Raw genomic sequence first — 26,031 nt, 5'->3', positions numbered from 1 at the left:
CTATGTGTTACATCAATAAAACTGAACAATGTGGTTACAAATTCCTCGGTCAGCGAAGGACATGCCGACTGAGCTCGTTCAAGGCAAACAAACTCCAGAAGGACCCTTGAGTTAGTAGTCCTGTCTGTCTAGGCCAGCCTCATGCATGCTTCGGACCCGCAACTGGGCAATGGTGTGATTGTGAAAGTTAATGCCTCTCACTTCAGATGTGTTAGTCTTCGTGTGAATGCCTGATTTGCTTTTGTTAAGTCTCTTTCATGGATCTTGATTGTTCACCTGTGCACTGTAATCCACAGGGACATAGGATTCGGTATAAAGGAACTTGTACGAGTGTTGTAATGCTTGAAATGGACAAGTGCCCGATTTTTATTTTGTGCTAATAGCGATAGTATGCTTGATGGTTAGATAATGTTGTGCCATGTAATTACTTTTCAATATTAGGCCAACTTTTGAACGCGAACAGGCAACTTCTCAGTCACTCTGTAGAATTTTTCAGTGAGATGTGTTAATGCTTGACCTTATACGAACCGTGATTATATGTCTCTTGGGAAATAATTATGTCCATTTGTAGTTTCACAGATGTTATCAATATCTCTGATTTAGCCAGGGGAGTATGGGACCCCAGGTTGCGGTATCAGCTGGGTGACCCGGAGCGTTGCTTCTGGTCCTGAGGACAGATTACTGTGCGTCTTGCACACTTGAATGCTCTAGGAGTGCTCTGGACTGTGTAGAGGCATAGCATGCTGGATGGTGGTGTCCCGAAACTGCTGCTTGTGGTAGGACATGTGTGCCAAGCAGATAACGGTCGGGCTTGCTGGACAGGTGCCCCAACATGGAAGGACTACGGCCGGTCTGCTTCCCCAATGCCAAACAGGTGTGTTGTGGAGGGGTGAGGGGGAATTGGACCTTGCTCACAGGAGTAAACTTGCTTTGCGGGAGCATTACATGTTTAGCAGTGCTGCGTGGATGATTGGCAAAGCAGTTGTGTGTGGGCCACGATCCCAGTGCTTGGATGACGCAACAGCTGGTGTTTGTAGCAGGAAAAAACAAAGGGCAGATGAAGGCAGGTCAATATGCATAGCTGCCAAGTTTCTCAGTTCCATTCGGGACTCTTCAAGACGGGCGTGTGATTTTTTTTGCTCTGCTTGCTGGGAATGGTAGGCCCATCCTTACAATGGGGGTGAACAAAACTACAAGTTCCAGCATGCGATTGGAAGCAAAAGCCAGGACTGGCTCGAGGTGTCTCTCATGGAACTGGGACACTTGGCAGGTAGGAATATGTACAAGGCTGCAGACATTCTCACTCTGCTATGCCCCAACGGAGGACATTACCTAGCTTGTTAGGGACAGTGGCTGCCTTTACCAGCTTCTAGCTTAGAGTTGGTTGGATCTCTGAAAGGTTGGCCATTGTTTTTAGTTGGCATTAACAAGTGCACACCATGATATGACAACTGCTGTTGGTCTCCATGTGCAAGACTAGCCGGTGAGGTTGGGGCTGTTATTGACTGCGGGAAACGGCCATAGAGCTGGCCCATTAGCTTGGGATTCAGGTGCATGCAGGACCCTATTGTTCAGTGGGACTGACGAGCTATGCAGTAGTTTGAGCCTTGATGCACACGTTAATATATATATGCTGTGGCTGCTGCTCACGGTGCACACATTACGTTCGGCATGTAAGGCTGCTTTGCTCCTCCCAGCTTATGTCTAAACTCTGGCGGGCACACCATCAGAAGAGTGAATGGGCAGGCTGACAATTTAAGGTGGTTGCTGCGCTTGGGTTGGGGTTCATACCCAAAATGGCTAGTTTTTCGGCCATAATCGGCCAGTTTGAGTTACTTCAATTGTGCGGCTGGTAATTTCGACATGTCTTTCTGAGCAATTATTACTTAAAGGAATGGTTCGGTCAACATTTTTTATTGTCCCTACGGGTCAGCCATGTGTTTTTAAGCCTAAGTCGCTTGATTTTAGAAAAATTTCCTATGGACCTTACCCGAGTTTTCGTCCATTAAACGCATGTGAAAACCGACATCGGGGCGCTGCCATTTTGTGATAATCCTATCACTTGCCCCATCGCCCTGGCTGACCTGCTTTTGCGGCATTAAATCATATCCCCCGCCCCTGAGCCTGACATTATCAAAACATTCATATTCCCCGCCTCTCTCCATGATGTTACTGTGCTGCGTAGGCAAACGCGCCAGTCGTCTTCTACGCGACCTCACACAGAACCCGGAAACCAACACAGATCAACTCACAACACAGCGCGCCACAATTCGGAATATGAAACTGTACTTTCAAATCAAACGGCAACACGGTACATTTGGTAAAGTACATTTATTTAACATTAAATGTTTATAGAATATTGAGAAATTGGCATATTAAATCGGAATGTCATTTTTTTTCTTTTCTCTCTATCCGCAAATCCTGTTACGTTTTAACGTGAGTCACGAGCTGTTACTTTATGGTACATAGGGTGTTGGTTTTCGTTAAAAGAAGCACTTTGGTCGCACGGTGAGGCTGTTCCATCAACTAGGCACTATGCCAGCGTAAAGGTTGATATGTTGCTTCTAGCCGCTAGTACCGCATAAGGGCATATGGGCCCTTGACGATCGTACCATAAGATCGTCAAAGTGGTGCAGTTGTTTACGATAAGCTGCAGCTGGCGGTTGAAGAAACCATCTGCCGGGGTCTGAAACTGGTGGCAGTAGCAGTAGGGTAGGATATACCTGTTTTGAAAACATTAGAATTAGTCTCACCAGCCGATCTTTATTAATATTATTCATTTTATTTATTACGGCCGATCTGAAACTATTTGCTTTCAAGGATAGTGCAATGGAGTATGTTCGGCTCTAAAATCAATGCGAAAAATAACAAAATAAATCGAGGTTAACACACAATGAGAAACGACTGTCTACATGCGTGTGGAATGTGGACCTGCATGCCCATGTGCCTGGTACAAAGGCGATCCCACAAACGTTTTACTTGCGCTTCATTCATTCATCCATCCATTCATTAATTCTTCATTCCGGTATAAAAGCGTCTAAAGAGTTACTTACATTATATTTGCAATTTCCATTGTGTCTCTGCGTAATGCAGTCTGTAAATCCCACTGTGCTCTTGACAACGATTTTTCGTATACTGAACTAACATGAAACTCAGTCTAGTTTCAGAATTTTCTGACTTATCGTCTTTTACGTTATTGCTTCCTCCTTCAAATGAAGTCCTTTCGGCATGGTCCCTGTCTCGCAAGGTCATAAAACAATAGAACCTTATACTGCCAGTGTGAGTTGTGGGCCTCTTCAGGCCACCAGCTGAAAATCAAAGCCTCTGACCTTCACTCTAAAGGAGCATACATTCTTACTTTGCAACATCCCGTAGTAAAGCCATCTGTGAGAACTTGAATTTTCGAATCCATCTATGTACTAGGCCTCAATGTGCAAATGTGAACTGGCTTCTCTCCCATCTGCAACGGCTCGCTTGGCGTGTTCTGAGGCCCCCAATTTTGTCCTCGTTGTCCGCGAGCTTGTCAGCCCTAGAGAACCATAACTATGGAGACATTGACTTTTTGGGGGAAGGTCAGGGAAAGTATAACGTACCAGAGGAGTTGAGTTGAAAGTGAGATTTATTGTTTGTTTTTATTATTTGCAATACGCAAGCCTTGCGAAACTTAGTTACAGCAACAAAAATATATACATACACATATTGACAAGGTCAGCGATATGGGGTGAATAGAGAGAGAAGTCAAACATGACACCCAGGTTATTCGCCACCCAGGATGGTGAAGGGAGGGGTTAGGGGTAGCATACTTTGTATGTACACTGTACAATAACATTTATTTACAAAAAGACAATCATATTACAATTATTTAAACCAGGATTTATACTTCACAACCAGCTCTGCTTTGGGTGGACATGGCACAGTGGCAATGTTCGGTGGCAATGCATCAGTGCTCTGCACAGAAACGTTCAAAATTCCATATCTGTGCTTCTCGAGTACAGCAACAATAAAGCTTTTTACAAAGTCGAACTCCAATTCCTCATAGACTGGTTTGATGACCCATTGCTTACTTCTTTTAGAAAACGCCTTAGTGTAGCGAGGCATCCTTTCATTACCCGTAGTCCTAGATTGTTCACGGCTGAGATTCTCGTTATGGGCCAAGACCGCAAGTAGAGTCCTATGTTTCATGCCCTGTATGCTGAAATGCAAGCGCTTTGGCATGTACTTTAGGCACATATTCTGGAACACCTCCAAGCCTCCTGTGTGACTTCTGTCAGTCCCCTCAAATCTCTTGATAGTTTTATCGAAAACAATCTTCTCAATGGCTTTGTGTGTCGGTGAAGATGGAATCAACCACTTCTTCTTCCTTGCCTCCTCTGGTGACAAAGGGCCATGTTCACATTGGTGGAAATGTAGGTTTTCTGACCAGCGGTGGACTTTGGTACAGTGGTGCATCAGTGACCGCCATTTTTCAAGTAGTATTTCCACTGACCCTTCACAAGTTTTGGAGCTCCACCAAAGATGGTTGCTGATAGACTGGGACCACTCTGAAATACTTACCAAACCTTTTTTTTTTTTTCCTGCAGCCGAGATTTTCTTATTGATTGATTTAGCAAGATGCCATACATCAAATTGATGTTTAATATGTGGGAACTGCTCTTTTTGTCTTGGCAATTGAAACGTCTCAGTCCGTGGCTATGAGGTCGACGTGCATTCCCCTCGATTGTAGATATTCCACTGATTTTATAAATCCTAGTTTCTCCATGGCACTGAGGATGTAGTGTTACTTGCACGACAACTGAACTCACAATTTTCTTACTAACCATGTCCTGAAAGTGGTAGGTTCAGTACTTGGCAGAAAATCCAGGGCTGTCGCACTGTCCATCGCCGGCTAGCCTGAATCATTTCCCTTCGAATGTTCTTGCTAGAGACAATTGTTCAATTTTCCAAGCATCACTAATGGCCGGAAACAGATAATCATGTTGGTATTTGTAGTACTGCGTTTTAGAAATGAAATGAAGTCCCACAAACTGAAAGAAAGACTCTAACTTTCTAAAACTGGACCCACTAAAAAGTGATGGAGCTGCACACAGTAGATTGCCTGCTGGCAGCTTCCCCAGCATCGGTTGTGCAGACCATGAGAACGCATGATTTAATCTACAGGCGGCATGTGTCTTGCAGGTGGTCTACTGCTGGTGTTCCAAGATCTTGGAGTGGATCCAACTCCGAGGTTCGAGGGTGACTACCGTATAAAAGAAAAAACGGGGTCTTCCCAGTTCCCGAGTGGACAGAGTTATTGTAGGCATATTCGGCTATCCAAAGGATATCTTTCCAAGTTTTTTCAGTTTGTTGTAGCATGCAGCGCAAATACTGTTCCAGAGTTTGATTGGTCCTCTCGGTTTGTCCGTCGGTTTGAGGGTGGTGGCTGGTTGAAAGTCTCGCATCAATTTGAGCCGACCGACAGCAACTTCGCCAAAAATGAGAAATAAATTGACTACCTCGATCCGAAATTAGAACTGAAGAAAAACCGTGCAGTCGGACGATGTTTTCGAGAAATTCTCGGGCCAGAGTTGCTGCTGTTGGTAAGCCTTTGAGTGGAATGAAATGCGCCATCTTGGAGAATAGGTCCACGATTACTAGGATCGTATTGTATCCGGAGCATGGAGGTAGATCGGTGATGAAGTCCATAGAAAGCGTATGCCAAGGGCGAGGCGGGATGTCAATAGGGCGTAAGAGGCCGGCTGGTTTTTCCTTTTGACTCTTGTTTTGGGCGCATACTCCACAGGACATTATAAAGTCTCTGATATCTTTTTTCCAAGACGGCCACCAGAAGTAGCGCTTGATCTTTTCCGAGGTCTTGGTCATACCGGGATGTCCTTCCATTAAAGAATCGTGATAACAAGAGATTACCTTTTTCTGTAAATCTGTGCTGGGCAGGTATAACCGTTCTTGGAAATATAATAGGTTGTCCTTCACCGTAAAGTCCTTTCCCTGCAGATGCCAATTCTGTTGGCCGGCTGGAGTTACCAGTAGCCTGGCTTTATCCTTAACTTCCTCTATGGATTGTGTGGCGATTACACCTAGAATTCTTTGTTCGGGAATGATAGGTACAGGTTTAGGATTGATCAAATGTTCTTCCACTCCCATCCGAGAAAGGGCATCAGCTTTACCGTTTTTTGTACCAGGTCGATAGGTAATTATGAAATCAAACTCTGCAAAGAATAGTGCCCAACGGAGTTGCCTAGAGGATTGAGCTTTTGCGGTTTTCAAATATTGCAGGTTTCGGTGATCTGTAATCACAGTAACGGTGTGTCGGGCCCCCAGAAGATAATGCCGCCAAGCCTTAAAGGCGGACTTGATAGCTAGAAGTTCCTTATCAGTAATAGTGTAATTGATTTCAGGAGGCGAGAATTTGCGGGACCAAAATGCCACGGGATGCAACTGATTGGTTACTGGGTCCTTTTGTGATAGAACTGCCCCCATGGCAAGGCTTGAAGCATCAGTTTCAACGATGTAGGGGAGTTCTGGGCGAGGATGTTTTAAGATCGGTGCAGAGATAAATCTAGTCTTCAAATTCTGGAAAGCTTGTTCCGCCTCGGTAGACCATTCAAAACGTTTGTTTTTCTTTAACAAGGCGGTGATGGGCTGGACTATTCGAGAGAATTCGGGGATAAACCTGCGGTAAAAGTTAGCGAAGCCTAACATGCTTTGAACACCTTTTACGGAGGATGGCGATGGCCATTTGAGAATTGCATCGACCTTCTTTGAATCCATACGCACTCTGCTAGGTGATAATATGAATCCCAAGAATTCAACTTCAGTCACGTTGAAAACACATTTTTCCAACTTAGCGAAAAGTTTGTGTTGACGCAATCTCTCGAGGACCATTTTCACGTGTTTCCGATGTTCAGTTTCCGATGAAGAATAAACGAGGATGTCGTCAATGTAAACAACAACACACACATCTATGAGCTCTCTGAGGACATCGTTCATAAAATATTGAAAGGCGGCCGGGGCATTGCAAAGTCCGAAGGGCATGACCTGATATTCAAATAGCCCATACTTGGTGCGGAAGGCCGTCTTCCATTCATCGCCCTCTTTTACTCGTACCAAGTGGTAGGCTCCTCTAAGATCCAGCTTTGTATATATGCATGCTTTTCTGACTTGGTCCAGGAGTTCAGGGATCAAAGGTAACAGATATCTATTCTTAACGGTGATCTGGTTCAGGGCGCGATAATCTATACAAGTTCTAAGGTCCCCTTCTTTTTTTGGAACGAAGAACAAAGCTGAGGAAGCAGGGGACTTGGAAGGACGAATAAACCCATTCGCTAGGTATTGATCCAGGTATTGTCGGAGGTGAAGATTCTCAGGCTCGGTGAGGGCATAAATTCTACTACAAGGAGGAGTAGATCCAGGTATCAGGTCTATCTGGCAGTCATAAGACCTATGAGGAGGTAGAGAGTTAGCCTGATCCTTCCGGAAAACATCTTGGAATTCTAGGTATTCAGGAGGTAACTGGGGAGCCTCCGAGGAAATTGCTGCCAGTGCAACACCAGGTCGAGTGTGACAAGTAGAGACACATTCTGGAAACTGAACCGTTCTTGCTCGCCAATCGATCTGAGGATTGTGCTTCTCTAACCAAGGAATTCCTAGAATAATCTGGAACTGAGGGGCCTTGATCACATCGAACACGATCTTCTCATGGTGTCCATCTTGACTTACTAGCGTCACTTCTTGGGTGGTATGCGTTACTGGTCCGGAGGCTATCTCCGTACCATCCACCGTAGTAATGACGTCCTTTACAGCCTTTGGACAAAGAGTCAGATTCATCCTCAAATCCATTTCATGATCCACATAATTGCCGATGTATGTTCAGGACTAATGAGGACCATAGGTATCACGAAATGCGAGGTCACGGAACTGGTTTTAACGCTCGGCAAGAGGACCTCTATTCTTGTCGGGCGAGGTCGTTTCCCTGCTCAGAGTTTGTGACCCTGGTAACTGCAGCTCCTACTGCCTTCTTGGCTGGTTTCACCAGACAGTCTCGAAGAAAGTGCCCCGAGTTTCCGCAATAGAGGCATAATTGCAGCTGTTTTCTCCTTTCCCGCTCCTTTTGTGTTAGTGGTCCTTTCAGGCCCCCTATTTGCATGGGTTCCCCAGAGTCTACTCCTTTGGTAGGAGTTGGTGGTTTGGAAAATACTCGAGCATCAAACTTGGAACGATCGGCCTTCCCGTTCTGCAGTCTGTGGTCAATTTGAACGACTAAGTCAATATAGTCCGAACAGTCTTGCGGGGGATTCACTACTTGGGCTAACACATCTTTGAGCTCTCCACGTAGACCTCTATAAAACAGCGTAATCCTTTTGTCCTCAGGCCATCGAGTTTCCACCATCAGTCTGTTGAAAGACGCAATATAAGCCAAAAGGTCTTGGTTACCCTGTCGCAATGAAAGGAGCTCATTGTCCAAGGCCTGCCCCTGTGAATGTCTTGCAAACAGTTTTTCCATACTGAGCTGAAAAGCTTGAAAATCATGGAGAACCGGATCATCTTGATTAACTAGAGGGATCGACCAGTCTGCCGCATTGCCACTAAGGTACGAAAGCACGAAAGCTACCTTAGCTTGATCAGTTGGAAAGGCTGCTGGCCGGCATAAGAAGTGCAACCGGCACTGATTAATAAATACTGCAAACCTCTTTGGGTCACCAGAAAATCGTTCGGGCGATGGCGGTTTTCGAATCGCAGGGCACCGTTCTGTCTGCGCCTTCGAGTGAAGCCGGCAGGGAACGCGCTAGAGCGACCGCTCGCACACCTTCGGGCTCGGGCGGTCGGCGCGGTCATCAGGAAACATCGAGGTCCCGATCAGACAAGGATGATCGCCACTGTGCCCGTTCCAGGTCCCGGTCCTCGAGGCCGTTGGAGCCTGTGAGGCCTTCGAAGAAGGCATCGTCGGCGCCATATCTGTTGAGGGACTTGCTCGAGGCTCTGGCTCCAAGAAAGTCATCAACGCCATCGGCGCTGAGGCCGTCGAAGGACATGCTCGGGGCTCCGGCCTCGAAGCCGCTGTCGACGTCATCGACGTCTTTTGAGGAAAATTTGTCGGAGGTGCCCAGGAGAGCTGTGGAAGCTCTGGGAAAGGTGCTCAGCAAGTCTGTGCAGCCTATTTTTGACCCATACACTGTTCCTCCTCCCAGGGTGGACTTGTTCCAACCCTTGGAGTACATTTCAGAGGTAGAGGAAGGATCTGATAAAGAGGGAGTTGTGCCTCCTGAGGTTCCTGATGACCTGTTTGATCATAGCTAACTGGAAGACCTTTGTCAATCTTTACATGACACAAGTGGTCTTGATAACTCCCCGGAGGTTGAGTTTGGCAGGCCTGAGCCGGGTACACATGCCGACTCTCGTACAGGCGCCTCATGTCGAGGGTGACGGAGTATCTCGGGTGGTCTGCTCCACCTGTGGATTTTCTGCAGGATGACATGACGGATATCTTGGACCAAGGTCCATCCACTGACCCAGTGTTGCCATTTCCCCTGCTACTTGTCGACGCACCCTACTCTGGAGAGCTTGGTGGTGCAGGCGGCTACAGCCCCAGCAAAGCAGGCTACATGCCCTACAATCCCTCCTGATGGGGACGACAAACGCTTTGATGGTTGGGCAAAGAAGGTATTTTCTTCTGGGGGTATGGCTTTAAAGGCAGCCAACTCCGTTTGTGCCCTTGCAAGATTCACGCACTCTCTGTGGAACTGGATGGTTTTCTTGCTCTCGTTCAGGATGGCAAGGATGCCATGTGTGAAACCGTTCAGTCGGGTTTGGACGTGGCAGACTGTCAGCCGGTCCATGGCGGCGAGCACCGTGATGCGCAGGTTTGCATGGTTGCGGAAGTCGGGGTTTGCTCCTGTGCCCTTTGATGGTGTCCATCTTTTTGGCAGCAAGGCTGACGAGTGCCTTGAGAGGTTGCAGACCTCCAAAGTTGCAGCAAAGTCCTTAAGCGCTGCAGTGCGTCAACCTCTGCCTTTTCGGCCTAGGGGACAACAATGGAGGGGTGGTTCCTTTCGATGCTACTCTTCCTTTGGTAGATTGAGGAGAGCTGCCAGTCAAGGGGGCCACAGTAGGAGTCAGAGGTGGAAAGCAAGTTACTTGAGGTGCCAAAGCCGCTCGGGCAGTTTCCTCCTTGCCCTCAGGCACTGCTGCAGCCGCTTCCGCTCAGTCATGAGGGCATGTCCCATGGTTCGCCGGTTGGGGGAAGGCTGGCGCAGCATCTTGTAGAATGGCGTGCCACTTACTTCAGATGTGAGTTCTGGAGATCATAGCCCACGGCTACTGTCTTCCTTTCCGGCAGAGGCCTCGCGACAATCCACCGGGGAAGCTCTTTGAAGCATCCGGATCCACTCCTTGCGCAGGAAATCCTATTCCTGCTAGAGAAAGGTGCCATAGAACTGGTACCTGTAGCGGAGAGGAACAAGGGATGGTATTCCCAATATTTTTTGAGCCCGAAAAAAGAGAGGATTGAGACCCATCATGGACTTGCATGGTTTGAACAAGCTCCTCAGGAAGGACAAGTTCAATATGGTTACTCTTTCTCAAGTCCTCCAGGCCCTTCAACTTCAGGATTGGTTGGTATCTCCCAACCTCAAGGATGCTTACTTTCATGTGCCGATTCATCCCCAAGCACAGGAAGTACCTGAGGTTCGAGGTTCGCGGCTGGCGATTCGCATTTTCAGTTTCGGGTCCTGCCGTTCGGATTGAATGTCCTGATTCTGACTGACAACAGAGTGGCCATGCACTACCTCAACAAAAAGAGGGGTGGGGGGCAGGGTCACTTCCTCTGTGCAGGGAGGCGATGCAGCTCGGGTTCTGGGCCATCCAGCAGGAAATTTCGATCTCTGCGGTTCATCTGGCCGGAGACGAAAACGAGACGGCAGATGCTCTGAGCAGGCAGAGCGCAATCTCTCACAAGTGGGAACTGGCTCGGGAGATTCTCCTGGAGATCTTCGCCCTTTGGGGGACCCCTCAAGTGGATCTCTTCGCCGCCAGTGTCAACCGGAAGTGCGAAAGGTTCTGCTCGCGGGAATTTCCTCCAAGAGGAGCCTTAGGAGACGCGTTTGTGGTGGAGTGGTCCTTACCACTGCTGTACGCATTTCCTCCAGTCCCCGTCATCCCGCAAGTGCTGCGGAGGTTACGGAGGTTTGGTTCCCGGATGATCCTCATTGCTCCGGCATAGGCCCGGAGAATGTGGTACCCGGACCTTCTTGACTTGTCCATCTGCCCTCCACGTCGTCTTCCCTACCAAGACGATCTGCTCTCGCGGGAGGGGGGTCAGGTTCTCCATCCAGAGGTCACATCCCTCAACCTTCCTGCTTGGCTTCTGAAAGGTTGAGGTATAAGGATTGGGACCTCCCTGAAGACGTGATGGAGGTGTTGCTTTCGGCCAGACGGCCTGCAACCAAGTCCCTGTACCGTTGCCGTTGGAGGAAGTTCTGCGATTGGTGCAGGGGTACGAACGTGGATCCTTTTTCATGTGACATTCCTGTGGTTCTGTCTTTTTTGCTTTCGTTAGCCCACAAGGGCCTGCAAGTGGGTACCATTAAAGGTTACCTGGCGGCGCTGTCCATATTTAAGCGCTCGTCGGAAGAGTGTTCTTATTTCAAAATTCCTTTAATTTCTCAAATAGGTCACTAATGTGTTTCCGCCATCACCTTTCCAGGTGCCTGGTTGGGATTTGAACCTTGTTCTAACATTCCTAATGGGTGCTCCATTTGAGTTTTACATTCCTGTCCTCAGACTGTTAACCCTTAAAACTGTATTTTTTGTTGCGGTCACTTCCGCTCGCAGAGTGAGTGATCTGCAGGCACTTTCAGTTAAGCCACCCTTCACTGTGTTTCATAAGGACAGGGTTGTCCTTAGAGTTCGTCCTTCCATTCTTCCGAAAGTTGTCTCGGAATTTCATTTAAGCCAAAAGGTCATTCTTCTGTCATTTTATCCTCCTCCGCATCCTGGTAAGGAAAAGGAGAGGCTCCATAGGTTGGATCCTAGGAGAGCTTTAAGTTTCTACATCTCACGCATGTCCCGGGTCAGAGTGGACGATCAGCTCTTTATAGGTTATGCTGGAAGGCGTTTGGGACAAGCTTTTACTAGGCAGACTTTGTCTAGATGGATTATCTTGGCAATTTCTGAATGTTACCGTTTGGTGGGTAAGGACCCTCCGGTTGGCTTACAGGCCCATTCTACTATGGGTATGGCTGCCTCTACTGCCCTGCAGAGGGGCGTTCCTATGCGAAACATCTGTGAACCAGCCACTTGGGCTTTGGCCCATACTTTTGTACGACACTACTCCCTAGATTCCATCCATGGGCAGGATCTGGCCTTTGGCAAGGCGGTCCTTTACTCTGCAATTTGATTGGACATTCTAAATTCTTTTCCCTCCTCCGTACGTTGGTACAGCTTTGGGAGTCTGTCATAGATATGGAATACCTCGGAGGACCCAATCCCCTCGAAGAACAAGTTACTCTCTTACCTGGTAACGTTCTTTCGATGGGATGGTCTGACGTATTCCATATCGCTCGCTCCCTACCTGCCCCGCTACAGAATTTCTTATGCGATTGCAGCTTACGTTTCCGCAAGGCTTTCTGTGGTCATACTGGCAGACGATTGGTGCCACACGTTCTGGGGGAAAAAACTACAACTGAGGCTACGGGCGTCGTGCGTCCTACTTACGACATCCGGTGACGTCGGCTCGACGGAGGCCCTCGAGGACAGCGTATCGACGTCATCGACGCAGACGCCGAAAATTTTCCAAAGCAGCACAGCTGTGGTGATTACCTGTCATAGATATGGAATACGTCGTCGGACCATCCCATCGAAAGAATGTTACCAGGTAAGAGTAACTTGTTCTTCTGGGGACACTAATCAAAATGGACATCGGACTAGTCAACCCCTCCGAAGACAGGGTCCAAAACATGCTGTTTCAAACCCCTCTGTGCGTAGCCGGTCGTCCGATGACAGTACGAAAGGAAATGCGCCTGCTGTGAATCATGGCTTCCTGCATCTACCGAGTGCCTCATGCCAGGCTGTGCATGCGTCCAATGCAAGAGTGGCTAGTGAAACAATGGTCGCAAGCAAGCGGGTTGTGGGACCAATCTAGTGGTGGTTTGGAAACCTCTCGTTCAATCCCTACTGTGGTGTAACAGTCAATCCGCTAAGAGGACAGCCTTTCCACACACCAGCAATCGAGGCCACTTTCACGGCAGACGGCTCGATGACTGGGTGGGGCGCTCACTTGCATCACGCTGCTCAGTTTGTGGACACAGGTGCGGTAGCGATTCTCAAAGCACTTCAATCCTTCAAAACTCAGCTAGTGCACAAGACAGTCCTAGTCCTGAAGGACAGTACCACAGGCATGTTTTCTGTAAACATCAGGGGTTTGTTTACATTAACATTCTCCAGGGCTGTCTAAACTAGCCCAGAACATCTGGCGATGGGCACTAAATCACATGTTCCTAGTGGCACAACATGTTCAGGGAAACTCAATTCTCTGGCAGACGTACTAAGCATGAGTACAGTGCTACCCTCAGAGCACGAATGGCAACTAAACACAGACGTGCTAAACGATGTCTTCTCAAACTGTGGGTTCCCCAGAGAGACACATTTTCGCAACCCTGGAAAATGCGCAATGCCAAGATTACGTGTCCAGGTTTACCCAGAAAGGATCCAAGGGGTATGCACTTCTGAGGAACTAGTAAGGGAAACTTGAAAACGCTTCTGACCAAATCCCCTCCCTCTTCCCCGGCCACCCCTCCCCCACCCCCCAACACACAACACCTCTTTGCAACAAAATAGTCCACAAGCTGCACCGGGACTCTCGCCTACAAAATATGTCCCGTGTCCTTCGATGAAATGACCCAGCATCAGGGACCACCAATGCACTGAGAAGCTGAATTTAGCAGCCTGGCTCTTGAGGCCATAGAATTTGGCCACCGTAACCTAGTCCAAAGGTGCATGGAAATGCTCAAGGAGACATGCAAGCCTAACACAAGGTATTGCTATTTTAACAAATTGAAACGTTTTGTGTTATGGTGCATGACATGGTTTGTCAATCCAACTAAATGTTCACCCACTAATATAGTTAACTACCTGCTCTACCTATTTGACTCGGGATTAGTCTTTAACTCCAAAGTACACCAAGTGGCTGCCTCCGCTGACACCATGTCGCAGAACAGAATTTTGTGCTGGAAGGTGCCCATAGTTAAAGCTTTCATAGAGGTTATAAAAAAACAGTACCCTCCCTTCTCTAATCCTACTCCTGGCTGGTTCTTCAATGTCATATTCACAAAGCTCATGGGGGACGGTGGGGGGGAGGAGGGGCTGTCAAGCCTATGCACAAAGCCAGCCTTAAACACCTTACATTCATAATAGCTACTACTTCTATCAGAAGGGGTAGTGCACTTCAAGCTCTGTCAGTACAAGACTCCTTCATATGTATACACAAGGACACGGTGGTGCTAGGCATACATTCTCGCTTCTCACCCAAATTCATATCAAATTTACATGTCAAAGTATAGAGCTTCCTGCGTTTTTCCAAATCACAACAAATGCAGCAGAGAAAAGTCTACATTCACTGGATGTACGCAGAGCTGCCGGGTTCTACCTTCTAAAGACAGTCGATCAGAAAGGCAGATTGTTTATTTGTATCGGTAGCAGCTATAATGGAAGGGGACCCTATCTCTAAAGCAGCGATTTCTAAATGGATTGTCAACCTCATCCAACTCCTCTCTTGCAAAGAGAACATTGCACTTTAAGCCAAGAGCATACTCAACTCGAGGCAATGCGGCAACTTCAACCTTCATAGCAAAAGTGCCTCTAGATGCCATTTGCAAGGCTGCAACTTGAAGTTCAGTACACACCTTCACCCAACATTAATGTCTGGACATACATCCTAGGGGTGATACACAGGTGGGGCAAGCAGTGCTGAAACTTCTCTTTGCACTCTACCTTCTAATAACCCACCTACTTCTACTAGTACTGCTTGTGAATATATACAAAGCATGTGATTCTGAGCAGATCCACAAGCCTCAGAAGGGATACTTTACTCGCTGTAATCGTATTTCTGATGCTTGTATCTGCTTAGATTCACATGCACCCACCCTTCCTCCCCTCTTGGAGTGTAAGGTGCCTGGGGGGAAAAAAGCATAGATCTTTCTCACCGCATGGTCTCTAAACTTCACGCTTACAACTTACATTCACTCTGCTGAGACAATCGGAGGGACCTGGATGCGTGAGGGGTTATGGATACAGGGTACGTCACTCTCTGTATAGTATTAGTCTTGCCCTGTCGTCAGCCCTTTTTGAACTTCGCAAACCTCATGTGCAATACTCCGCAACTTCCACTAGACGTCGGCCTAATCAAAGCATGTGAATCTAAGCAGATACAAGCATCGGAAATGCGATTATGGTGGGAATGTACCGCATATATATATATACAAATATATTTCGAATGGATTGTCCTCCCACGTATTCCTCATCTTAGATAATTCGTATCTCAGCTCTGCTGCTTCGCAAACATTTTTCACCAGAGGGCGCTGTGTTCGAGGCCACGGAGTTGTACCTCGAGGGCCGCCGTCGACGTCATCCGTCGTATAAAGGGCTTGAGCCGCGCCTGTTGGTCTCAGTTCTGTTTTTCCGAGCTTCTGCTTCGTGTTTCGAAACAGCGTGTCAGTTCTTTCATTGAAAATGTCTTCGTCTTACCTACCACACCCAAGCCGGGTTTTAAAAAGTATCTGAAGTGCAGAAGGAAGATGTCCATTACGGATCCTCGCCGCAATTGCCTTTGGTGCCTCAGCCCTTACCATCGGGTCGACTGAGTGTGGTTCGTTTCAGGTGATGTCGAATAAGGCTTTTAAGGAAGGCCAAGGTAAGCTAGAGGTGGGAGAGTAGTCTTTTTTTAAGTCTGCAAAAAGACAAAGACTCGAGAGTAGAAAATCTCGTCACGAGGCGGTCGAGGTCGAAGAGTCACTCGAGGAAATCTTCCTCCTCTTCATCTAAACAATTGAAGAAGCGATGTCACAAACCTTATTCCTCTTCTTCCTCCTCGCCTGACAGAAGGTTAATTTCATGTCCTTCTAAGCATGATTCCCCCCAAAAATGGGAGACCTTTCGGGCTTCAATCCTAAAGATTTTTGAGAAGACGGCCCGACCCCCTCAAAAGTCGCATCAAGAGCAAGCCCCTGTCCACTCCAAGAGTGACAGAGGGAAATCTAAAGCTGTACACGCAAAAGCCGACAAAGTCGAGGGCGTCCTCGGAGGATGATTCTCCAGCACCTAATGAAACAAGAGAAAAACCTTTGGTGCACAAATCGAGGTTAACAGAGGACAAAATGGCATCCTCGTCAGTCAGGCATTGACTCGACACGTCCTTCGACTACGTCGAAGCCAAAGATGGCGGTGATACCTTCGACCAGTGTCGAAGCCTTCCTCTATGACATCGAGGATTCCTTCGAGCATATCAAAGCCATGGTCTGTTCCATCAACGCCTTTGTCGGGAAATCTTTAATACCAATACCCAAAATGACATTTATGGCTAAACCTAGGTCAATGCTGAGAGCTTGGAGAAGCTGCAGACCTCAAAAGCGGCAGCAACATCACTCAGCGCCGCTATAAAACAGCCTCAACACCACTCTTATGCAGGCTCATCTTCCTGGAAGAGTCGCCCTTTTCGCTTCTATTCCTCTTTTGGGAAAGGGATGGGGCAGGCCAGTCAGAGAGGCCAACAGAGAAAACCCTTTCGTGGTGGAAAAGGGAGAGGTGCTAGATCAGCCACAGCAGCAGCTACTACCTCCTCAGCCACTGCTGCAGCTGCTGCAAAGCCACTTTGAGGTCTTAACCCACAAAACCAGGGTGGGAGCCAGAATCACTCGTTATCTGGACGAATGACTGGGTATTAGGTCAGATCCCTGGGCACTAGAGATAGTGACCCATGGCTACTGCCTTCCTTTTCATCAAAGACCTCAAGATCATCCACCGGGAGCCAATTCTGTAGAAATTCCAGACCCGCTTCTCGTGCAGGAGATTTTACCCTGCTAAAGAAAGATGCAATAGAACATGCACCTGTAACGGAGAGGAACAAGGGTTGGTACTCCCCTTATTTTCTCATCCCCAAAAAAGACAGAGGGTTGAGACCCATTTTGGACTTAAGAAACTTGAACAAGTTCCTTAGGAAGGAAAAGTTCAAGATGGTGACCCTTTCTCAAATCCTTCAGGCTCTTCAGCTTCAGGGCTGGCTGGTTTCATTGGACCTTCAGGATGCTTACTTTCATGTGCCAGGCCATCTGAAGCACAGAAAGTACCTGAGGTTTGCAATTGGCGGATCTCACTATCAGTTTCAAGTTCTGCCATTTGGGCCGACCTCCGCCCCGAGGGTTTTCACCAAGCTGACGGCTGTAGTGGCAGCGAATCTCAGGAGAGGAGGGATTCATGTCTACCCTTTACTATGACCTGCCACTTCTTACACATACTGGGCTTCTCCCTCAATTACAAGCAGTCACAAATGATTCCAAGCCATAGACTCCAATTCATTGGAGCAGTCCTGGTACTACCTCAGGGAAAGCCTTGCTTCCCGAGGAGAGAGCCCGCCACATTCTGCAGATGGTAATGAAGTTTCAAAATGCCCAACATCTACCAGCTTTCGACTTTCTAAGGTTGCTAGGCCTCATGGCATCCTTCATTTTTCTGGTGCCAGAGGCTCGACTGAGGATGAGATCCCTTCAATGGGCCCTCAGGATTCAATGGTCCCAGTTTTCGGGGGAGATGTCAGATCTTCTGCAAGTCTCAGCCAAAGTAGCTCAAGATCTTCTATGGTGGGCTTGCAAGGAAAATATCCTCAAGGGGGAACAGTTTTGCAACCATGGCCAGAGATAACGGTAGTGACGGACGCCTCACTCACGGGGTGGGGAGCCCACACCAACGATCCGACAATCAGCAGCGGTTGGTCTCCATCGGAGTGCAACCTACACATCAACCTTCTGGAGCTGAGGGCAATCAGACTAGCGCTGAAGGTCTACCTGCTCTCTGTACAGGGAAAGAATGTCCTAATGACTGACAACGCAGTGACCATGTATTACCTCAACAAGAGGAGGCCTAGGATCACTCCCACTGTGCAGAGAAGCAATGCAGCTCTGGTTCTGGGCAATGCAAGAAGGAATCTTTCTATCGGCAATTCATCTAGCTGGAGAGAAAAACACGGCGGCAGATGCTCTGAGCAGGCAGAGCAGTCTCCCACAAATGGGAACTAGCTCAGGAAGTCCTTCAAGAGATCTTCGCCCTTTGGGGAACCCCTCATATGGATCTGTTCGCCACCAGTACCAACCGAAAATGCGAACAGTACTGCTCAAGGGAATTTCCCCCGATAGGAGTTCAAGTGGGATGCGTTCGTGGAGGACTGGATATTTCCACTCCTATACGCGTTCCCTCCAGTCCCAGTGATTCCTCAAGTAAGCATGAGGTTGAGAAAGTTCAGGAAAACCATGATCCTAATTGCCCCGGATTAGGCCAGGAGAACGTGGTACCCGGGCCTTCTGGACATGTCCATCTGCCCTCCAATAAATCTTCCACAAAGAGAGGATCTCCTCTCGCAAAGGGAAGGTCAAGTTCTCCATCCAGAGGTCAAAGCTCTCAGCCCTCATGCTTGGCTTATGAGAGGCTGAGATGGAAGGATTGGGACCTTCCGGACGACGTTATGGAAATGTTGCTTTCGGCTAGAAGGCCAGCAACAAAATCCTTGTACCGGTGTTGTTGGAAGAAACTCAGTAACTGGTGCAGGGATAAGAATGTGGATCCTTTTCAATGTAGCACTCCCATGGTGCTTTCCTTTCTTTTACATTTGGCCAACTCGGGGCTCCAAGTTGGTACTATTAAAGGATATTTAGCAGCGCTATCTATCTTCAAGCGCTCCTCTGAAGTTTCATATTTTAAGATTCCTTTAGTTGTCCAATTTCTTAGAGGGTTAACAAATGTGTTCCCTCCTACAACTTTTCAGGTTCCCATTTGGGACTTACATTTTAGTTTTTAAAATGTCTTGTGTGCCCCTTTTGAGCCTTTACATTCTTGCCATTTAAGGCTCCTAACTTTTGAAACAGTTTTACTAGTGGCTTTAACTTCAGCCCGCAAGTTGAGTGAGTTGCAGGTGCTCTCGTGTAAGCCTCCTCACACTATTTTCCACAAGGATAAATTTATTTTGAAGGTCAAACCTTTTTTCTTACGTAAAATAGTTTCAGATTTCCACTTGTCACAAAAGATTACTTTGTCTTCCTTTTACCCTGCTCCATATGCTAGTAAAGAGTAAAGGTTCCACAGGCTAGACCCTAAAAGGGCTCTCAGCTTCTGTATCTCTAGACTTGAAAGATTTAGACAAATGTCATGATGCCTACCCCCGGGGACCCAGACCAAGTCCAGCAACCCCGGAAGCAGGCATCAAGTTATCCTAAGCAAGGCCAACAACCCCTGCTAGGGGCTATTTGGGTCCAGTCCTGGCGTCATGGGCGCCAGGCTCATAGATTAAAACTTAACTGATGCAGACCATGCTGCAAGAGCTCCAAGCCAAAAGAGGCTTGGAAGGGACTACTTTACTTAGGGACTATTTTTTACTCGGGTGGGGCTGGGGAGGAATACTTACCTGGGACTACTTTGGAGGCTATTTAAACCACACCCGAAGAGCAGCACATGCTTTGCGTTCTTCATCCAGCAGCATAACGCTCACCGTGCCTGCAAGTCTGCATCCAGCCTTCTGCCACGCCCGCCTCTAGTTTGAGCTCCTAGAAAAAGGGAGAAAGAAGGAGAAAAGGTTAGAACAAGAGCAATACCTTTGATCCTTACCTGAATTCCCGAGCCATCCGCCTTCGAGCAGGAAGAAAGAAGTTATTTTATGCACGCCGCCTCGCCTGCTGCAGCGGCGCGCTGAGCTCACCGGCCTTCGCAGCATCTTCACATTCCACTGCATCCTCTTGCATATTTCGCCGCACTCTGGCACCTAAGGAGAAGACCAGAACAGCAAGGTGAGCCAAGGGAATACACAGAGGAATATTAGTTACCCCCCGCGCCCCATAGACTTACCTGATTTTACCACCGGGGGTACTATTCCTCTTCACGGGTCGGCGCAGCTTCCACTGCATCTTCGCCGAACCCCGGCCCCTAAGGGGAAACAAAAGGACAGCAAGGTGAAACAAAGGGACTAACAAGGGGAACCCTCCTAACCACAATAGACTTACCTGATTTTACCGCCGGAGGTATTATTCCCCGAGACTTCATACTTTCTCTCAGCGCCTGAATAAGGGAGAAAGCAACAGGTTACATATTGACATTATTTTATCGAACTGTGTTGGAAAATACAAATCCTTACCAGAATACTACCGGTTGCCACGAGGAACTCTTCATTAGGGTCAAGCTGCAACCTGCAAGGGAATCGGACAAGAGTGAAAGTCGGGCATTTGAACTCTTACAAACTTTATACTTACTGCATCTTGCCGGGAGTCTGAGTCCATATTCTGGAACTCACCAATTCCTTCGAGCCAGTGAAGCAACTGGTTATCAACGCGCCCCTGCGCTCAATGCAGGATTGAGAGCTCATCTTTTCAAACCATCAGGTGAGACTATAAGAGGGGACATCAAAGGTGATCTGTGGGGAGAACAGCGGGAGTGGGGGGATTAACGCTCAACTCCACGAGTGGTTAATTCCCTTTCTCAAATTGCAGAAGAATATTCCTACGGGCCAAGCAAACGAAGCTAGGTGGGCCAGTCCAGTCCGTCATCTCGGCCCTAGATGTCACACTGGTGGAGACCGTAGCTGTCCAGTTCCGATCGCCTCTGTGGGAGCCAGGTGAGTGTAACAAGCTAATTAGTGATTTGTCGGTTACACTGGACACAAATTGGTCCTTGGTGTGTCCAAACAAACCTTATCCAGATGGATAATCCTAGCAATACCTGAATGTTACAGGTTGGCTGGGAAAGAGCCTCCAGATGGATTAAGGGCTCAATCAACTAGGGGCATAGCAACTTCCACGGCTCTTCAGAGGGGTGTGCCTATGCAGGACATTTGTGCAGCGGCCACTTGGTCATCCATGCACACCTTTGTAAAACATTGTTTAGACTCCACTTCTTACCAAGGAGGACTTTTTGCAAAAGCCGTTATTCATTGAGTACATAATAAAAACCTCTGGTACTCCCTCCTCCAGATTACTACTGCTGTGGGAGTCTATGTAAACTGAGGAATACGTGGGAGGACACAATCCATTCGAAGAACAAGTTACTCACCAACTATAACGTTCTTTCGACTGGATGTTCCTCCTACGTATTCTTCATCGACCCTCCCAACCTACCCCACTGTACAGTTTTTATGCTTTTTGCACTTGTACTTCCTTATGAGACTGACATCCTTCGATGCCTGATGCAACTGATGCGACCATTAACACCGAAAAAACAGAACTGATACCAACAGGCATGGCTCGAGCCCTTTATACGACGGATGTCGACGCTCGACGGCGGCCCTCGAGGGACTAAGACTATGTGGCCTCGAACACAACGCCCTCTGAAATTTTTTTACGAAGCAGCAGGGCTGAGATACGAATGATCTGAGATGAGGAATACGTTGGAGGAACATCCAGTTGAAAGAACGTTAGTTGGTAAGTAACTTGTTCTTGTGAGGCTTTTGGCTCTGTTTAGGATTGCATGCTTTGCACAGGCTGACCTCTAGCGGTATGTGCAGAGTATTATATTCTGTTTTTGAGTTTTGAAAGGGGACATCGACTGGGCATGCTTGTAATACTATCCCTGTGTGCTGTGTAATACTATCCCTGTGTGATGTGTATTGTAACCATGATCCTTCACGCGTCTGGGTCCCTTGCATTGTTTTTTTCCGCCATTGTGGTCTGTCGCATATGCAGAGCTTGTAGCTTTGCTACTAGAGAGAGATTGCAGTTTTAAAAATAATTCATATTCCGTATTTTTATCTTGCGACGCTCGTCTTTACAAACATTTCTTCAACGACCGGTGACAATCTGAAGCTTCGCTGAATGTCCCCTTCTCAACAGCTGGCTGTGACCTTCACCAGGCTTCGGCCTTTGCAATAGGGAGAACGGGGAGTCTTCCATGTTTACATACCTTTTTATATATTGCCTCTTTCCGCTTTCTTTTCTACTGCCCTTGGTCTAGCTGTTGCTACATTTATACCAAATTATGGAACGGACGCCCTTTAAATTCGAGCATTCATGCAATATAAAATATCCATGGAAAGTGTTGGAGTTTTCCTAAAGCCCACTTGAGGTAAGACTTCATAAAACTATGACTATGACCTACAGGTCCCTAACTCTTAGTAGAAGCTTGTAATACTCAAAGAACCTTGGTATAGGGGCAGAGCAGTAGATGTGAGCTTTAGGTAAGTGCACAGAACCCAGTTAGTACACTAGTCCAATTAAACACTTACACCGACAGTTACGTTATGTTACTTGGCATTTATATAGCGCCTTATGTAGCATTGGTATTACCTCAAAGCGCTGGTAGGTTGAACGCCCTCAGGAACCTGGTATGGTGAATATGGTACGGTGCGCAGGCACACTGGATATGTGTGCAGCTGGTGTGGTTGTTGCATGATAGCTGCTTCAAAGCGATAGGTGTGGTGCTGAGGAAATCAGTTGGATGTGTTCACTCTGGAGGGTGGACACTCAGACTGAGTTCTGGCTGCGTTGGGCCTGAGGAGACGCCTAAACTAGCCGAAATGTGCTCAGCTAGCTGTGTTTTATTAGGATGATGAGGTGTTTGTGGGCTCATGTTAGTATGAGAACAGCTAGGCCGAATGTGTCATAGCGTAGCTGTGTTCTAGATGAATGATGGTGTATAGGAGAGAGTAAGCGTAGTAGTGTGATATGGTGGTTTATCAGTGAAGCTCTTGCAGCCAGGCATGAGAGCAGGACACAGGGCGTACATAGCAGCATACGTATATAATGGATAGGGTGACATGGGGATACAGGTACAAAGCAATCGTTCCATCCACTTCACCCGTTCCATCTACTATATCCACTCAGTCATCTGTTCTATCCGCTACTCTCCACGGTCCACTTCGTCTGTTCGGTCCACTTCGTCTGTTCGCCTTCATTTGCTCATTCATTCTATCCGTTTCATCCGTACTATCCACTCCATCTATTCATTCCCTCCGTCCATTTGTCCCCACCAGCCACTTCATCCACTCGATCCTTTCGCCGCCCGTTCCAGCCCCTTTCGCCGCCCGTTCCAGCCCCTTTCGCCGCCCGTTCCAGCCCCTTTCGCCGCCCGCTGCAGCCCCTTTCGCCGGGTTTATAGTGATATTTTCGAAACCCATATTTTGGAATGCCATTTTCTCGACACCAGATTTGCTGTAAAAAAATGTTTTGAAAGTTTTTTTTTAAATTTTATTTTTAAAAAGGGGGCAGGGGGTTTCCCCGAAACCCTCTTTTAAAAAAAAAAATATATATATTTACACTTTTTTTTACTGATGAAACCCAAAAAAACAAATAAAAAAACATTCGAAAAAAAAAAACATTTCGGCAAAATGTTTTCGACATAATGGTCATTCGAAAATGTTTTAGAAAATATGTCCGGATACCTCAGTTCGGAGAGGACTCATTCTGGACACCTCTTTGTGCACTCCAACACTCTGGAGCGACTTCTTGGTTTAAAGTAAGCAATACTTTTTCACCCCACAGTACCTTAGGTAAGAAGCAGTGCCTGTAGCTGGTTTCTCCTCTGTGCAGCAGCGACGGACCCGGTCTCTGGATTCCTCTGTCTGATGACTAGACGAAGGACTTTGAATGGGATGTCTCATGAGTAGTCTCGAGAGAAGACACTTGGCACTGATTTCTTCGTCTTCTCTGGTCAGGCTGCGGTTTTATGCAGCACCAACAAAGGACAGTATTCGCCTGGTCGATCTTGTTCGATTCCTGCACTCTGGTGAGTGTACTTGGATGAGTCGGATTGTGTGTCTGGCGGTATATCTGGAGCTCAGCAAAGACTTGGACGGATTGAACCTCGCAGACATTGTATTGCAAAGTGGGTGACAGTCCAATCAGGATAGCCAGACCCCCAGTGGACACTGGCTCCATTGAGGCAGGCAAAGGGCAAGGGAGTTAATAACTCCTCCCCAAATTCCTGCCTGTCCAGACACACTGAGCCTAGGTGGGGACACCCAATGGTTTCTGCCAAAGGCAAAACGTGCACACACCTCCCCATACCTGAATGATAGAAGAAAAGCTAATAAAGAAAAACCACAATAGAAATGACGAAAAAAGAAAGGAGCCACATGGGTGACTCTATTGTGAACAACCGAGACTGTGAATACAGTCCGCAGTAAAATAAATAGCACAATAGTTGGTAGAACACATTTACTGCCACCAGCCATAACTAAAGGGTTGTCTATGTGACTAGAAAGTCCCAAGAGCAGAGAGAAGGGGGATACTAGGTATCCCCTTGGCACTCCACGTAAGCTTGTTTGTGCCAATCTCTTAGTATGAGTTTTACAAGGGATACAAAGCATCCCTCTATCCTTACTAACTGTAGTTAGTAGGGATAAAGGAGAATCCAAGGGTTCCCATTAACATTGTCCATAAGGAGCTGTGTGCTGCTAAAATAAAACAGTTGCCTTAAAAGAGAGATGGAGGAAAGTAGACTCCATAGTAAAGGTAGAAGACAGAGCAGATAAGAATGACTGAGTGGAAAAAGGCTCCACTAATTCAGGATAGAAAAACGTCCAAAAGTCCAGGAAAACAGTGCTAGAGTTCTCACTAGGAGAAGGGATGAAGCATAAAAAGGATACATCTCAATAAAAAAAGATATACACACACACAGCGTCTGTAACAATTACCTTCCACACGATCACGTTGAACGGCGCTGCTAATCCTGCAAGCTTTTTAAGCCTAAAACAGGCGCACCAAGCCGCAGGTAGCCTACGCCATGCAGGCCGAAACCTATTCCCCCCCCCCCACTTGCGCTGTTGGTTCGTTCGAGGCTCCGTTTCAGAAGCCAAAGACTTACAAGAGGACTCCCACATGTCGGTCCCCAACCCGACTAGGCGGGCCAAAAACTTTGCTACGGGGAAGTCCATTGGTGTGTAAGTGATTTCAATCCAGCACTCCAACTAAGTCGATGCCTATTATGAGATGCCCAATGGAAACCCTTATTTATATATTTTTATGTCAAATGTTTGTTTAATTCTGGATGGTGTACCCTTATATAATGCCCCTCTCTTTGAATCCTCCCGGTCTCATGAACCAAGAAATATGTTTGTTTTGCAAATTAAGATTTATTTGAAGAATAGAACAATATATATATCACACTTTTATAAATATGGATAATGTCTGAATATCAGACTTATGAATATGAACAAGGATCAGCAATGGGTAATATTACAATATCAACAATCTCTTATCATTTAGGAGTAGGAATGGAAAAAGAATGTAGCAGAGAATACTTTGTATGGTTCAAGGAAATGCAATAATAGGAAAGAATAGAGCACAGAAGTAAGACTTGATAGGATTTCAATCAAAAGACAATATAATCACTTTTTCCCCTGTTATTACTCACCCCCCCCCCAATATGAAGAGGTGGAAGAGGGCACACAGGTATCAGGAATAACTGATATGAAAGAATGCAGTTCAATGCCAATTCCCTCAAAAACAGGTCAAAATGCTTTTGGATGTGATTTGCAGTGAATGGAAAAATGCTAAAATGACTTTAATTCGCTAAAGAAGATTCAGAATTAGTGAGAATGGTGTGGGATAGGTTCAGGTCAACACCAGCAATTTATTATAGAATGATTAGCAGATGGAAAACGGAATTCAGAAATTGAAATCAATAAACAGCTGTTTTTCTATAAAGTGAAATTGAGCCAAATTGCAAATCATGGCAACTTTCCCGCGTGCGGGAAACACGATTACGGCAAAACTATAAGGATTTGGAATGTCTTGTCAGGTGCGTTTGAAAGCTGAGGATGTTAGCTTCAAAATGACATTTAAATTTTGTTTTCAG

The 26,031-nt window shown here is 47.0% G+C and overlaps 1 protein-coding gene across 2 annotated transcripts in view; it reads left to right on the top strand.

Moving 5' to 3' along the window:
• FBXL20 (F-box and leucine rich repeat protein 20) overlaps positions 1 to 26,031 on the top strand; it is an 867,163-nt gene that overhangs the window by 436,290 nt on the left and 404,842 nt on the right. The window lies entirely within an intron of this gene.

Source organism: Ambystoma mexicanum, chromosome 13 (assembly GCF_040938575.1).
Source record: "Ambystoma mexicanum isolate Mex_15411 chromosome 13, UKY_AmexF1_1, whole genome shotgun sequence".
Taxonomy (NCBI): domain Eukaryota; kingdom Metazoa; phylum Chordata; class Amphibia; order Caudata; family Ambystomatidae; genus Ambystoma; species Ambystoma mexicanum.
Note: the sequence above shows the minus strand (reverse complement) of the source record. Positions and strands in the feature narration are given on the sequence as shown.